Source organism: Lissotriton helveticus, chromosome 5_1 (genome assembly GCF_964261635.1).
Source record: "Lissotriton helveticus chromosome 5_1, aLisHel1.1, whole genome shotgun sequence".
NCBI lineage: Eukaryota > Metazoa > Chordata > Amphibia > Caudata > Salamandridae > Lissotriton > Lissotriton helveticus.
This window is the reverse complement of record NC_136065.1, coordinates 1,230,586,563-1,230,600,793: the sequence shown is the minus strand read 5'-3', so window position 1 is coordinate 1,230,600,793 and position 14,231 is coordinate 1,230,586,563.

Sequence of the window (14,231 nt, the reverse complement as noted above, 5' to 3'; positions counted from 1 at the left end):
TTTGTGGCAGCATAAATGTAACGCTTCTGTCTTTATTTTTATGTATTTACATCAGAAAAAGAGCTTGGTTTCTGTGCAGGCCTGTAAATCTTGTTCTTTTCTCATCAGATTTGCTGTGCATTCATAGACCAAGATAAAATGTGAGGTGCTGCTTTCCAGAGGCGCCTATTCTGTCCCCCAAATCCCTCATGCTTCAGAATTTGACCCGTCCCACCACCACCACCCTCATTGCTACTTTGCCCCTCCTTGCCCGTTTAACTCCTCAACTGTAAGAGGCGAGATTGACTCCTTGTGGCTGGCTTGAATTGTTTATTATACATTGGCGATAAAGGTTCTCCTGTACCTGGCTGTTTTTAATAATTCACATCAAGGACATATGTATCAGCACTAAACTAATTGCTGCTATTTGTCACAGTCAAATTTGCATCAAGTAGCCACAGGAAAACACATCTTGAACTTGTGAGCAGTTTAATTTGTCAGCACGAGTGTTAGACCCGGTATCCCTGGTTGGCTGAGGTAGGTAAGGCAGGCCAAATAGGGACCCTCGGTCCCACGTCAGGGAAAGGAAGGACACCTTCTGAGATAGCCCCCGCTCACCCCCTTAATAGCTTGGCACAAGCAGCCAGGCTTATCTTCAAGACAAATGTTTAAAGTATTTCCAACTGCGCTCCTGCAACCCAATGATGACACAATAAATGGACTCCACACAAGTTTTTATAAAAACAAGTATACATTTTACATAAAAAGATGTACAATAAGACCACACAATATAAATCCAACATATGCGTATTTATAATATTCCTCCAGGCCGGTTGTTAGGCCAGCCAGCCCTTGTAAGTTCTAAACATTCCACTGTAGTCCTAATACAATGTTATGTAGTTCATAATGCTAGAAATAGGCACTTTGCAATGTATTAATGCAATGCGTAACACAACAACCAGGTACGTCACTATGCAGAAATAATGCAATGCATAATACACTAATCAGGTAGTTCGTTATGCAGGAATAATGCAATGTGTTATACGCTAATCAGGTAGTTCGTTATGCAGAAATAATGCCATGCGTAATACTCTAATCAGGTAGTTCGTTATGCAGGACTAATGCAATGCGTAATTCACTAATCAGGTACTCCGTTATGCAGAAAAAAGGTACTGCGTAATACTCTCCAGCACCGATCAAGCTGCCTTCGGCGGTGTCTCCGCCACTCGTGCTGACTCGCAGTCAGCCTCTGTCAATAGTTGCCCTCAACATGGGTATGGTGTAACAAAAAGTGCAGCTCCGCACTCCGGTCCTTGTACTGCTACTCCCTTGGCATGTAGGGGCCGCGATATGAGCTGAAGCAGAGGATGGCGCTGCCGTAATGAGAGAGAGGTCGAGAGCGTCTCCCACTGAGCCCGCACCCCACGGATGTCTGTCATCCCAGCGCATGCTTTTACTAAGCATGCCTTTCACAACGCAGGTTTTACAACGCAAGTCATTACAACGACTTGCGTTGGGGGGCGCTGGATAGTGGAATAGTTTAATTTACTATTCCAACTCCAGTCCCCGTGGATAGTAGGGAAGGTTTTGGATAGTAAATTAAACTATTCCCTATCCTACAGCGCCCTCCAGCGCAAGTCGTTGTAATGACTTGCGTTGTAAATCCTGCGTTGTAATGGTAGTGCGTCGTAAAAGTTGCGTTGTGATGGATGGTTCCCGCACCCCACGCCAGGCATCGACACACGTTACCTGGGGGTGCAACCACACTCTCCTCTCCTCTTCCAGCGACTTGGGCTTCCGATGCAATCTTTGTGAATTCCGGGCAGTGGTACTTGGGCCCTCCCTCTATTAGGTTGGCTCGAGGTCCTGCTCTGGCAACGGCGGGCTCGGGCTGGCGGCTCAGCTCCTCTGGGGCTGCCGGCCCAGGCCGCTACTGCTGCGAAGATCTCAGGCTGCCATAGGGCAAACGCACACAGCTTTGCTGAGATTCACTTGAGCTTCGGGAGCACGATCACCGGGCACTCCTACGAAGGTCTCAGGCTGTACAAAGCACACACACCGCATCACTGAGACTCACTTGGATTCCGGGTGTGCACTATACCAAGGCAATCCTCACGAAGGTCACAGGCTACACAAAGCACATGCACACAGCGTCGCTGAGACTCACTTGGATTCTGGGTGTGCACGATAACAAGGCATTCCTCACGAAGGTCCCAGGGTGCACAAAGCACACGTACACAGCGTTGCTGAGACTCGCTTGGACTCTGATGCACATGATCACAGGACGATCCTCGCGAAGGACTCAGGCTGCAAAAAGCACACTCACACAGCGTCGCTGAGAATCGCTTGGACTCCAGGTGCCCACGATCACAGGGCGCTCCTTAAGAGGGTCTCAGGCTGCACAAAGCACATGCACACAGCGTCGCTGAGACTCTCCTGGAAACTTTTGTGTTCCTGAGTTTCTGCAACAGGGAGCCAGCTCACCTCGGGCCCTTGGGGATAAGTTACTTCAGGACACAGCACAGCAAAGTCCTTTCAAGCAGGGGGACTCAGCACACAGCAAAGTCCCTTTAACCTTTCCTTGGTTAAAACAGCAAACTGCAGGCCAGCCCCAGAACACACAGCAATGGTCAGTCCTTTCCTTCAGTCTCTTCAGTTGTTTCTTCCTTGACAAAGGTTCCTCTTGACCACGAAGTAGCGCCAGTCTTGTTCAATCTTGATCAAGCCATTCTCCAAAGTTCAGGGGCTTCATCTCTCGTAGTTATACCTCTAAATGGCTTTGAAGTCTTTGGGGCCCATTAGGATGGCGTGCAGACTTAGTCCGCCCACCATCCCATCGTGTAAAGGGACCACCCGCCATAGGGTGGCGTTCCCGTGGGGGGTATTAGGATGCGCTCACCACAGTGGCGGGCACATCCTGTATTTTTCCATTGCGGTGGGAGGTACTGAAAGCACCGCCCACCGCAATGGTAAAAAGTACATTGTGCATTGCAAAGCACAACCTGGCAGGCACCGCGCGGTGCCTGCCATGTTGTTCTTTGTAATGCAGGGGGGTACCATAGGTAACCCCCATGTGCAACCCCCACCCCCCCTGGAGTCCTTGGGGGCCCGCAACGGGCCCCCAAATCAGACTCCGCATGCCTCCGCAAGGCATCAGATTTAGCCCATCCTAATATGGCTGGCGGTGTCTGATAGACACTGCCACCATATAAACCCTTTTCCGCCCCAGTCGCAAGGCGGCGGCGGTATTTCCGTCCGTCGCTGACCCCCAGCCATAATAATATGGCGTGGGCTCATTCCAGAGCGGATGGCGGGCGGATTGCCCCCGTCAGGCCAGCGGTGACCATCCTAATGAGCCCCTTTGTGTTCAGGGGGTACTGACCCCTGTTCAGACCATTACATTGTGAGTTCAGGCACACTAAACTTCATCTCTCCATCTTAAGTCTTTGGTACGATAGGCTGGAAAACATATTACACAGCCTCCCCATTCTATCCTATGGGCAAGATGGCCTTTCAACATTGAAAAATGAAATGGAGATTATTTCACTGTCAGGACATGGTACACAACTTAGTACATGTCCTACCTTTCATATGCACTGCACCCTGCCCGGGGGGTACCCTGGACCTACTATAGGGGTGTCTGATGTGCATAGACAGGGAGGGTAAGGTCTGGCAAGTGGTTGCACTTATCAGAACAACATGGCAGTTTAACAAACTGCGCGCAGGCACTGCAATGGCAGCCCTGAGTTCCCTCTTTAAGGCAACTTGTGTGGGTGGCACAATTAGTGCTGCAGGCCCACTCGTAGCAGTTGCATTACTCGCTCTGGCACACTTAGTGCACTTTACTAGGGACTTTACTAGTAAGGCAAACATATCAATCATGGACAACCAATGACCATTATATTTTACACAGGGAGCACTTGCACTTTGACACTGATCGGCAGTGGCAAAGGGCCCAAAGCATCTAAGTTGGCAACACCATGGCAGAGAAAAGGTCTAGGGAGAAAGCAAAACGTTTAGGGAACTTTAGCCAAAAAAGGTCAAGTCCTACAACGAGTCCATATACATCCCTCAAACTGGGTCAAGATGTCAAATTCATAATGACTCTTTCTCTTCACACAAATGTATCTCCCCCAATGCATTTCATTAGATTGTGTGAAATGAAGTCCACACGTGTATTACCTTCCATTAATCCGTTCGGTGCTTGTGATGGAACCACTCCATCACGAGCCACGGGCGTGCTGTGCTAATGACGGAGTGGTTCAGTCACGGCGTGTCCGTGATGGAACCACTCCGTCATGAGCACTGCGCACCTGTGGCTTGTGACGGAGTGGTTCCGTCACAAGCATGGCGGCGCCGAGCGACCCCCCTCACCCCCAGCATCACGGCGGAATTACCGCCGCGGCCAATGGGTTAAAGCTTTTAAAAACAGCTTTCAATCTTTGCTTCGCATTGTGCTGCCAAGCTCTAGACTCACTGCTGCCTTCATAGGTGCAACAGTGCCACCTGCAGGATTTTTTTATTATAGCAAACAGAGCGCAAGTGACTGACATTATTATTATGTTCATCCTCACAGACAGATACTATTTTATTATTAGATACCCGCATCCCCTTCTCAAACATCGTATGGCTCAGTGGGTCATGTCTGTATATCATTTTTTGTATCAATATTTTTAATAAAGTTTAAGTAGATCATTTCACAACAATAATGGACAAGCCTATTATAAGACTAGCGTATTGGCACTTATTACAGAAAATATGCTTGAGTTTCCTGTGTATGCTTCGAGGTTTGTTCAGCTGTAAGGTGCTTGAATGATCTCTATGTTATGTGAAACTTCAACAGTTTCCTGCCTAGGCATTTCTGGGCCTGGTTTTGACATCGTTGTTTGCCTGAGGTGGGATCGCTCAGCAGCTATACTGCTTCTGGATGGTACTAGGACAGGGTTTTGCTTGTTTAATAACTGTTGCTGCTAGCTGGCTTTCTCTCTTCTGGACCTTTGCCTTTAGTTTTGCTCAGGTTGCCCTTATGCCTCTGTTGTCATTCTGAGCTTTTTGCACCCTGCCGGGCTACTCGCCCATTTTCCTGATGTTGCAGCCAGTTCTCTGTTACATTTATTTGCTTAGGTGGATGGTCTATCCTCCCTACCCATTATGTTCTGAGGTATGAATACAGAGGGTGAGTTACATTTGCCTCCTTTTATTTACTACCATCTGGGTCTCTGTGTGTTTGAGGTTGGTACCCATTGTTTAACCATTTGTTCTTCTGCTGCTTCTACCAGACACCTTGGTCATTCTTGCATCCGTGGTGTCCTGGTTGGCCTTTAATATGGCCACTGTGTTGTGAGTGTCAGCCTTATTTCTGTCTCACATTGGCTGGTCTAGTCTTGTTCCTCTCATATATTGTAACGTGGTAAGAATTATCACAAGAAAGACAGAACAAGGTGGGTAATGCCTCCTTAGAGAAATTCGGCATTGCATCAAGTCCAGGTTTTACTAGTCACAGTCCATCAAGCCTTCTACCTAATCCCTAGACTTCTGCCACCTGAGCTTGTCATTTTCTGACCAGCTACTGTGATTAATGGAAAGTAAAGACGAGAAGCTGCGGGAAAGGAAAAATAGGTCAAGTTTTTTATGTGAGGATTTGTAAAAATTAGCATAATATAGTTTGGGATGAAAATAATGGTTTGCACTGTTTGCACTGATGGTGGGGACTGTTCCTCACTCGGTTAGGACTATATCAATGAAGGTCATGGCTCAGCATAATAAAGATTGCTGCTCTGTAATCAGGGCATTAACTAATACAATTGATTTTGTAATAAAATGCTCAAGATTTTGAAAAAACATTACAGGTCATTGTTTTATGATTTCCAGTTCGAAATAAACAATTTTGATCACTATGAAATACAAGTCTACTAACTTCCTCAATTTAGTATAAATCACTTTGGTTAAGAAAAGGTATGGAGGACATGAGCTTTTTACCATACCAACTAATCTACAACTGTAACTCAATAGCTTTCCTTTCAGCAAAGTTGGTCATTGTAGATATACTCATCTGCATAAGTCATAAGGGCATTTTAAAAATTGTATGCAATTTGTGCAATGATGTTTTCCAATTTTGTAAATTTCTATTTTCAACAGAATAACTTCATGTTTGAATTAAATGGTCTCTGAAGTTACATCCATGGTTTAGACAAGCCATTTTATCAATGTAGGAGAAGTTTCTACTGGTTGCTTGGCTTGTGGCTTCACTATACCCACACCTGTATCCACATGGTGTGCCTCGGGCTCCCAGTCTCAGGTATGGCTGAAGGTTATGCAGCTCAATGTGAGGTCGCTGGTCAAGCATTACTTGAAGATTTTCGATCTGGTTATGAAAGAATCCCCTGATGTGTTCTTTTTGTGTGAAACGTGGCTAAGTGAGGATATGGTAGTGGAGCCTAATTTGGCCCTTCCCCCTGGATACTCTATTTGTACTATCAATAGGGAGTCCAGAGGCGGAGGCATTGCAGTTATTTTTAGATCTTGCTACTCTTGCACGTTCATTAAAGAACCCATTGCTGGTTGTAAATGCACCCGTTTTAACATTTCTGTGAGTCCCCATTTTACTCTCTCTGGACTCTTGGTATATCGGTCCCCTGTTCCATCAGCTCAGTTCAAAAATGCCCTTCTGGAAACAGTCAGCTCTCTTGCTGTAGGCTTGGCTAATTTCAGTATTTTTGGGGATCTTAATCAACACCTTGATCTGATTCATGAAAATGAAATCTGCAGTTTTATTGCGTATCTGGCTGCCTTTCAGCTGAATCAACTAGTATCTGGCGCGACTCATATTGCAGGGCATCTTTTAGACCCCGTATTTTCTAATATTCAATCTCTTAAGGTGAATGCGCCTATTCCTATGGGCTGGACTGACCACGCTTTGGTTGCCATGTTTGTCCCGCTCTTAGAGCAGTGTAACACCGATACGGTAAAAACGTTGTTTAAACGCCCTTGTAAATGTAAATGTAAATGTACAGGAATTTATATAGCGCAAATCACCAAGCGGTTTCTAAGCGCTTGCTTAGGGAACCCGTCCTGGTATTCCCCTTTGAGATAACCCCGGCAGGGTATCCGCAAGGTGAAAGCCAGGCATCCCGCCGCGAGGGGCCGTTGTGGAGATTAAGCAAGCTATTGCCCAGAGTTGCAGAGTGTGAACCCGTGAATTGAGTAGGCACCGGAGCGAGAATTGTCGAGTCCATGGACATTTTAGGACTCAAGACCCCGCCGAGCCGGGAATTGAACCCTGGTCCCGGGCTGACCTCTGCTTCCAGGTCTGCCTCCTCTAACCAGTGAGCCACACTTCTCCCTTGGCATAAGCTGAAGCTTGAGGAGTTTCACGACTTTCACGCCAGCAATCCTTTGGGACCACTATCTGATCTTGAATCTGATTATGCCTCATTTTGCGACTGGATAAAATATGGTCTTGATTCCCTGGGTCGAGGGGCGTGCCTCTACTACTAGCCCTTGGTATAATGATTCCCTGACTGCGTTAAAGAAAACTTGTAAAAAAACTGAACGGGAATGGAGAAGGCAATATGATTCTGAGAAAAAATTATGTTACCTTGCTACGATTAAACTGTATCATAAAGCCATTTGCAAAGCCCGCGCACTATGCTGGTGAAATTAGGCTGAGTCCTAACCATGCAAAATGTATGTTTAAGATCCTTAAAGACCTTAGGACTAAGACGGTTATGGTCCCCCCTATATCATCGGCACAGCAGTGTGACGACTTAGCCACCTTTTTTGTTGAAAAAGTGCGTGCTATTTATCGATCGTTTCATCCAGCCTCCTTTCACTTCACTTTCGTACCTCCTGACATTGGATCTTGGCAGACATTGTCAGCCATCCCTCATATGTCTCAGGAGGAGCTCACTCGAATGAGTGGTATAATTAAAACTGGCTCTCCTGCTGACCCTTTGAGGCCTCCACAATTCAGAGAGTCCTTTTCTATCTTCCTGGCTCCCCTCTGTCATATAATCAATGCCTCCTTTTCCACTGCTATTGTACCTGTACTTTGGAAACAGGCATTGGTGTCTCCCATTCTCAAGAAACCTACGTTGGACCCGTCCAAACCGGAAAATTTCAGGCCTATTTCTCTACTCCCTTGGGTTGCTAAGGTTGCAGAGGCACATGCTAACAACGTGCTTACTCAACTTCTGAAATCCAATGATATTCTGGATAGTTCTCAGAATGGGTTCCGTTCGGGACATAGTACGGAGACCGCTCTCCTGGCCACTACTGAGCATTTGTGGTCCTTTCTTGATGGTGGTTAAAGTGCGGCACTTATTTTGTTAGATCTTAGTGCCGCCTTTGACACGGTATCACATGACATCCTGCTACAGCAGCTTGAGGGAGTTGGAGTGATCGGGTCTGCTCTGAAATGGTTCAGATCTTTTCTGACCGAATGATCGTTCAGAGTGTCCGCACCTCTGTTTCTTTCCCAGGCCCATTCTATTGACCAGGGGGTACCCCATGGCTCAGCTCTGAGCCCAGCCCTGTTTAATCTTTATGTCCAACCTTTAGCAGCAGTCGCCAGGCAATGGGACCTTGTGAAGGTCTCATATGCCGACGACACGCAGCTGGTTCTTACTTTGGCGGAAGGGTCTTCTCCTAATGCTTCCAGGTTTCGAGAGGGGATGACGGCTGTGGCTCGTTGGATGGCTTCTAACTTTTTGGACACAACCCCAACAAAACTGAGGTATTGTTGGTTGGGAAGCAAGCTAGTTTTTGGAACGAGCAGTGGGGGAAACATCACTTACAACAAAACTTTTACAACGCACTACCATTACAACGCAACCATTACAACGCAAACCATTACAATGCATTGCTCTGGGGGGCGCTATAGGATAGGGAATAGGTTAATTTACTATCCAATAACCTTCCCTACTATCCACGGGGACTGGAGTTGGAATAGTAAATTAAACTATTCACTATCCAGCACCCAGAAGCACTATGCGTTGTAATGGTATGCGATGTAAAAACCGCGTTGTAAAGGCATGCGTGGTAAAAGCATGCGTTGTAATGTCATACATCCAGCAGTGGTGGCCAAATATTTTGGGTGTAGTCCCCACGCCTAAGACCCTGGTTAAAATTCTCGGAGTGTGGATGGACTCATCCTTGAGTTATAGAGATCACACCAGGAAAGTTGCCGGCACTTGTTTCGGTCTTTTGCGTGGTCTTAGACCCGGTTTGAAATTTTTTGACCCTTCCACTCGCCAGCTGGTGATTCAGGCTACTATCCATTCACGCCTTGATTATGCCAGCTCTCTTCTACTTGGAGCGAATAAGACCGAAATAGGCCGGATGCAACATGTCCAAAATGTGGCTGCTAGAGCTTATTTAGGCCTCCCGCGATTTTGTTCTGCTGCAGAGACCATACGGAGGCTGCACTGGCTTCCCTTTGAGAAACTGATCCAATTCAAGGCCTTGTGCCTTTCTTTCAAGATTGTTAAATCTGCTAGTCCCAGCCTGTTGAGCAATTTGCTCACCGTTTATGTTCCTACACGTAGGCTGCGCTCGGCAGGACAGCTGTTGGTTGTTGTCCCGCAGGATAAGCGCTGTCGCGCGGGAGGTCAGTCCTTCCGCTACTTGGCAGCCAGACTGTGGAACTCTCTACCGGAGCAGATTCGTGGTATGGACTGTTTATTTGCTTTTAGAAAAGCTGTTAAAACTTTCCTCTTTCCTTTCGCCTAATCTCAGTTAGTTCTATGGTTGTCGGTTACTGTACTCACCAACCTCTGTAGATGCAAGCGCCGGGACGCCCCTTTGCTGGGGCAGCTGTGCGCTATACAAGACATATTAACATAACATTTTCAGAGAGTGACTTGTATTGTCATGGGGCTGAGCCTTGCATTTACACTGTGTTAAGTTGACATGAGCTTATTAGAAGTTCAAACACCATTTTTCCTTTCTGCTGCCTTTTGCACACGGCACAAATTATTATAAATGTTTAGAGTTAGCAGAGTGTTTTGCTTCACACGAGAATAATATGTTTTTCTATATTAGCAGCCTTGCTTGGTAAGCTTTGTCTGAACCCTGAGTGCCAAGGCCTTCAAGGTTATTTCAACACAGTGGTTGTTGTTTGAACTGATCAGCGCACGTTCTAGACATAACATAGATGCAGCTGTGGCCACCTCTGATTTTGCACGTTTAATAACGCACTGCGTAGGCATGATCACACACACTTGGAGAACATTCGCATGCAGAGTGCTGGTGCAGAAACTGATGTGATCCATTTCTGCTAGGACCAGAGGTATGGGCAGCCCTTGTAATCCCAAGAGACCTTCTGTAGATATAAAATAACCTACTAGCAAGGGAGGGTGAAATATAGGTTTATTCTAGCCTGTTTCCATTTAGCATTGTAACATGCTTTCTCCCTTTGTATTTTATGGAATAGTAACTATGCTGATAATCTTGTTGCTTATAATATGTATGCTTGAATTAGCTAAGATACTGCGCATGAGAACGCAGCATTAGAAATAAATAATTCAAACTTGCACGTGTCTTCATTTACTCCCTGTTTTGGACTGGTATGAGAGTATAACAAAAGAGTGTTCATGTGTTCCACATTGCCTGAGGTAATCTAAGTTCCATGTTGTGGGTTGTCTAATTATTGGTGTTATGGAAGAACCAATGAGACACTGATTGCTAGTCTGGTAGGGATATTGGGTACTAAGGTGAGTTTTGGCACACCCTAATTCACTGAGGTTCCAAGTCTCTATGCACAGTTCTGTGTAGGAGCAGAATCCCTGCTACATGGCGCCCATACGATTGTGATCTTATTACATGACGCTTGAGTAGTACTTCAATCAGTCCTTAGCACCTTCACTATTGTTTCCGGATAATAGTAGCGTCGGACAAACCTATAGTTACATAGATCTTTTCAAGCTTGAATCTTTCAAAATGGTTTCCCCTTGAATTACTACCCAGTTGTGCTACTTAGGTTTACATTGTACTTTTTCTTTTCTCTGTCGCTATGGCTAACGTTGATATACCGCAACATAGTCGCATTGCGGTTCGCAATCATTTGCAAGCTTATAACGTTGGTTTGGATGGCATAGCAGTTATTTTGTTGTTGAGTGGTGAGATTGCTTACCTGTTTGAGATTTTCTACTCTTGGGTGCGTTTCCTGCGGTGGATGCGGCTACGCAGGTTTTTCACACTTACACTCACACAGCCGTGCCCGTGGAATACATTCCTTATAGGACACAGGAGATTCCGATTTCTGCATGGCAGCACGGTGTTTGTTTTAATGGCGCCCTTCCCCACAGTGTAACAGCGATTAGGCTGGGTCCTTTGTCCTTTCCAGGCGCTTCTTGGCCGGTTTTGGCTGGATTCACTCCGCATCCTCGCGGGGGCTAGTCCCCGTTGCTAAATTACGGACCCTTTATAACTCTGCTATCAGTGTTAATTAGGCCCTAGTCCAATAAATTACCCGCAATTTCCAGGGCGGAGCCCCTGGTGTTGCGGCGCTTCCAGCTAGACCGAGTGGAATGAAGCTTAGTGCCGTGATGGTCAATGCGGTGATGGGCAAGCGTCCCCAAGATAAGGATGATATGCCTTTTTGGCTTGCCGAGAAATTTGACCAGCTGGAAACAGTTTTTCCTAATTTGACTCCCGTAGAAAGAAAAACACAGGAATCTTACAATTAGTTTACCCAAGGACTTGGTACCAGAAGCCGGTGACTGCGAGTCATGGGGTAGGATTTTTGCGGCAGTGTACACGAGGTGCTTCGGCACTCTGTCAATGGCTGTCCTTCCGATGGTCATTAAGCATGTTCAGGACGAACACGGACCGGAGGCTACGGTTGAGTTGGGAATGAGACTAGTGGGCTCATTTGAAGTAGATTCCGATCTGGTCCTTTCTAATATAAAGGGAGATGCGGTGAACTTTCAAGTGGCTAATGCCTTGCGCGAGGTCCCCGACGCTGACAAACCCCGACAGTTACAGAGAATTATTACGGCGGCTTATAACACCATTGGCCGCAATAGTTTAGGTGTCAAGCCCTTTTCTGCTAAGTCTAAAAAACAAACTCAGGGTGCGAAGTCTGAAATCATCCCTGGGGCGGTGGGTTTCACATACCTTACTTTTAACGAAGGTGACACAGTGCCTACAACTTACAAGTCACACTGTACACTTCGGCTGAAATGCGGTATTCTACTGTGGAAAAAGTTTTGACAGCAGTGCAAATGGTGATTCTTAAAGAACGTGCACTGTCGCAGGGAAAACTCATGTTGGTTGTTACCCTGTATCCTGCACTAGAGGCAGTGATGAAAGCCAGTGTAGCAAATTCTAAAGCTTTGCACCCACGGTGGATACAATGGGCAGCATCTTTGACATCTCCGGATGTCACGTTTATTTGTGATGCCTCCTTGCAGTCACAAGAGTTTTTCCAGTATGAGTTTGTTCATCCTGCACCATTGACTCTGCGACCTTTGGAGGATATCCATTGTATCATTTACACTGATGGTTCAGTGCAAGTTGCGCATGGGTCTAAGCACGTATACGTTTCAGCTTGCGCCATTGTGGTAGGTACCATGGTGAATGATGAGTTCAAGTCTGTTGTCGTACATACGCAGGCATTAAGGGACTGTACCGCATAATTGTCAGAGCTCCGTGCTCTGATGCTTGCATTGAAGTACGCTGATCCTAGTGTGACTACTCTTATTGTAAGCGACTCTTACTACTGTGTCCAGTCTTACAATGAAAACCTGTTCTTTTTGGATTCAGAATGATTTTCGTGATTCCAAAGTTAACATGATAAAACATAAAATGATCTGGGTATGAGTGGCTGAGCTTAAAGAGCAGTTGCCACTCCTGTATGTAATTCATACTCTAGGCCATCAACGTGTGGAAGTTCACGCTGCTGCCAATAGTTTGCCCGATGAGGCCGCAAAAACAGCAGTATGGACATATTTGGTTGCGGCAGTTACACGTTCCAAAAGTAAGATTGATGATGACATCTTGGAGGCTGTTGCCGCTACTGAGAAGGGATGTAAATATCCTAAGGGGTTCCCTTGAAAGTATTCTTATCACTTAAGTCCTGATAAAGTTCCTTATGTCAAAATACCGGACGTTGGTGAAAGATTGATTCCCCACGCGGATCGCAAGCCCGTGCTGATTACAGCTGCCCACGAAGGTGTTGCGTCTGCGCATGCGGTCGTCTGGGTTACTGTATCTCAGTTACAACAACGTTTCTGGTGGCGGGGACTGTACAAACAGACGTGTGATTATGTCCTTGAATGTGACATTTACCAGCAGATTAAGCCTTCAACTGCTGCGCGTCCTCCCCAGACACAGCTGTACATTTCTAATAAACCACTTGGTGTGTTTATTTAGATCACTGCGGTCCTTTTTCCTCTGATACTGCGTGTAAGCACATCTTAGTTGCAGTTAATTCTTGCACACGCTTTGTTTGGGTGTGGCCACACCGTAGCGCTGATTTGCGAACTGTCATGAGACTTGCGTATCTTTGTAGGGTCCTGCTTTCGCCTCTAAGGCGTATAAGGATGCCATGAATCCGTTGGGGGTCCAAGTCAGGTTTTCCTCTCCATACAGACCTGAGGCTAATAGTGTTGAGGTATGAATGAACTGAGATTTAAAGTAGTCTTTGACAGCTAGGGTTATAGACACTGGCAGGAACTGGCTGGCCCATCTCAATAGCATGCAACGTGCACTAAATAATCTCCCTAGAAGGTCTCTGGGTGGGCAGACCCCATATGAAATGCTCTTTGGTATCAAAATGTTCGTCCCGGACCTTGACAGTCTAGACCAGGCGGCGGTTGCTGCCTCCTTTGATGTAGATGAACATTGTCATGGTTTACAGGATCTACAAAAGACGAGAGACAGTCTTGCAAAGGAACACTTGCCCTCCACATCTGATGCTGCGTTGCAGATTCCGGTAGGTGGCTGGCTACCCCAAGTTGGAGTACTGGTTCGAGAGAAGATCAAAAACAAGAAAGAATTTGGTCCCTCATATGGAGCTCCAGTTCCTGTGCTTGGCGTGAAGTGCAAAAGAACAGTCATATTACCACCACTTCCAGGTCCTAAAGAAAAAAGGTACATCTCCATTCACAATGTCAAACTACACAGAGTGGCCGATTTTTCTTAGTATGACACTTGCATTCTCCTGTCCATCGATTTGGAGAAATTCTGTTTTGGCCCTGGCTTCTAACCCCAGGCCTGACGTTGCCCTCGAGATGCCTGCAATTTCCAGT